Genomic DNA, 3,194 nt, shown 5'->3' with positions numbered 1-3,194 from the left:
CCAACTTATTATCCAAGACAAAACAAATGCATCCAGAAGCCTTAGTTTGTGGATTGCGTGGAATGACCAGATAATTAGGATGAGAACTTGGTCCCCTAAATAGGTGTTTGAATCAGCCCAATCAACTTGTCATGAATCCTTGAATTCAAGTCAAGATATTGGAGCTCATCCGGCTCCCCATCCCAGTCCTCCTACCCGTGATTGATTTCAATGGAATGCTCCCCCTATGGGCTTACTTAAACTGAATTGTGACGCTGCGTTTCAACCAAATTAGTACTATGGAGGCGTTGAAGTGATTGGCCGTGATCGCTTAGCTTTGTGCTTAGTTGCCTTCTCTGAGTCTTTCTCATTCTCGAACAATTCTTGGGGGGAGGCATTGGCGATTAGATCTGTTCTGCTTCATGCCCAGGCCTGCAATTTTAGAAGGATACAGATAGAATCTGATTGATTGGAGGTGATCATTTTATATCAACGATCAATGTATGTGTCATCCTATTTAGCTCCAGCAAATCTTCGAGGACATCCACCATGAATCTACAAACTTTAGAACTTGTAAATTCTTGCATGTTCCAATGGTAGCAAACCAAATTGCTCACTCTCTTGCCCAGAAAGCCTTGTCTTTGTCATGTAAGACAAAATGGTTGCATTCTACTCTCTAACTAAACGAACTCTGTATCAATGAAGCTAGGTGTCTTTCATGTCCTTGCATTCAATAAAATCTCTATTTATCCCAACCAGAAGAAATCGTGCTTGCATGTTGGCCAGGGCTTTTCCCTACAACAATCATATTCATCTACTAATGTGATTTTCAAAAATCAAGATGCAGCTAGATCAAGTTGATATGCCTAAAATCAACCCACTTATGGCAAGTTGAAGTTAATTGGCTTTATAATCTATATTGAGTCTAAGACTCTAAGCCATAATAAGGTCAAGGGTTTTCTAAACGGCCTATGTTTTGGATAAACTTTTTTTTTTTTGGGTTGAAAGGATAAACTTAATTAACCAGTCCAAATTCGTACCCCAAAAAAAATATATATATTTACCACCATGGAATTGAATGTGTTCAAATCTTGTGGATAGGTAGACCACAAGGTCTTGTATCTATATGTTAAATTTTAGCTCAAACGGAGTTCATCAAGTGATAAAACAAAACTTTGAAAATATAAGGACTATGGGAAAGAGTGCATGAACATATATTGACGGCACATAGATGAGAGGGTATTTGACTAAATGAGCTTGAAATTTGAATTTGGCTACTCTATAAGATGTCCAACTAATCCACAAGTAATTTGCCAAAAAAATAACTACCCACACAATGTAAATGGGGGGTGGGGGGGGGGGGGAAACCATAGTAATTTGCCAAAAAATAACTACCCACACCATGTAAATGGATATGGTTAATCAGTTAGATAAACTTATTAGAATCCACACGATGTAAATGGAAATTTGCCCTATAATATTTTTGGGGATGGTTTCCCACAAGGGCACTGTAAGAAGGAATATTCACACCACACCGACAAGTGTTTGGAGAATGATATCATCCATATAGGGTCCACATTGTCATAAAGGAGAGAGTGTGTCAACATGGGCGCCACTATTTATAATGTGGGAGGGGTATATTGGAATTTGCATGAGGGGCGGCATATGCTTCCTTTTCCCAATACTTGTACATGACATTCTTATTCGAGGGGGGTGTAAGATTACGTTTGGTAAATGTCTGAACAGCGTTCAGAACTGTTTTCCGTTCTTTGAGAACAAAAAAACATAAATTTACGTTTGGCATGACGGTTCGTTTTTCTGATATTTTAGAACGAACCGGAAGGATTTTTGCCTAAAAGAACGACAAATTGACGAAGATGTCGACCAAAACCTGCTGCATCCGTCTCTCGCTTCCTCTCTCACTCTCTATCTCGCTATCTCGCTATCTCGCTCTCTCTGTCTCTCTCTGTCTCGCTCTCTCGCCATCTCTCACTCTCGCTTCCTCTCTCACTCTCTAGCTCTCTATCTCTCTGTCCGTCTCTCTCTGTCTCGCTCTGTCTCTCCCTCTCTCTCCCTCTCTCTCTCGCAGTCTCTGCAACTCTCTCTCTCTCTCGCTCTCTGATTTTTGCGAGATGTAGGCAGCGTTTTGGGTCTTTGATCTGACCTATTTGTTCTTTCTTCTCCCATTTTGTCTCAGAAATTGGTAAGAATCAGCCTGCTGTAAGCCCTCTGGTGTTAGATTGAAGAAATCAGAAACAGAAAGGTATGGATTCTTCTACTTCTCTCGTTCACAGATTACGTTTCGACGACGAGGCTTGAGTTCAGGGTTTCAGAGGTAAAGAGAACTGTGGTTTCTTATGATCTCATTTGGGTTGCACTTTAGTTACTCTTCTTTTGTGATTTATGTTGGTAGTTTTGGAGTTCTCTCTACTTGCCTCCAAGTTTGTTCTGCAACCCAAAGATGTGATTTTGAGGTGTTAATTTTTGTGGGTTCAAATTTTATTTTTTTTTTGTTTGATGGCAGTAGAGCCAACTTCTAGGGATGCTCTGGTTCTACTTCTTCATCATCATTCTCTGCTATTTTAGTCATATGTTTCATCTGGTAAATCAATTTGGTGGTATGCTTATTAGCTTTGAGAACGTGAGATCACTTCCTGAGTAACTCTTTTGCGAAATGGACTCTAGATTTTGCTTTCTCTTGCTGAAAGATGATTGTGTGCTTATGGGTTTTCTTTCGAATTTGTTTGCCGGCTGGAATTATTCTTATTTTAGTTTTCTTTTCTGGAACTCTGTTATTTTTTGGGGGGAATTGAATAATGTCGATAATGATTAATCTTGTTTAGAAATGAATAGGCCAGATTTCTTTTCGGTGCTTATTTGCTTGTCCACATGCATTGGTTGTTTACGGTTTTAAGCTTCAATTCGGTTTCATTATGTTTCTATTTTCATTCTTCAACTTTGGTGGATACGATGGTTGTGGTACAGAGATTAGGTTTTTTTTTTTTTTTATTTATTATTTTCATTCTTCAATGCTGCAGAATGGGAAGCACCGACGGGACAAATGGCGCTTACACTTATGAGAATCTGGAGAGGGAACCATACTGACCATTGGAGAAGCTCCGAATTTCCATTACTGGAGCTGGTGGTTTTATTGCCTCTCACATTGCCAGAAGGTTGAAGAGTGAAGGACATTATATCATTGCTTCTGATTGGAA

The 3,194-nt window shown here is 39.4% G+C and overlaps 1 long non-coding RNA gene across 1 annotated transcript; it reads left to right on the top strand.

The window, feature by feature from the left end:
* Window positions 1-2,237: 2,237 nt before the first annotated feature.
* LOC122656336 lies at window positions 2,238-3,194 on the top strand. The gene is made up of 2 exons (XR_006332088.1): window positions 2,238-2,314; window positions 3,018-3,194. It is a non-coding gene; the product is annotated as an uncharacterized LOC122656336 (long non-coding RNA).

Source organism: Telopea speciosissima, chromosome 3, assembly GCF_018873765.1.
Source record: "Telopea speciosissima isolate NSW1024214 ecotype Mountain lineage chromosome 3, Tspe_v1, whole genome shotgun sequence".
Taxonomy (NCBI): Eukaryota; Viridiplantae; Streptophyta; class Magnoliopsida; order Proteales; family Proteaceae; genus Telopea; species Telopea speciosissima.
Note: the sequence above shows the minus strand (reverse complement) of the source record. Positions and strands in the feature narration are given on the sequence as shown.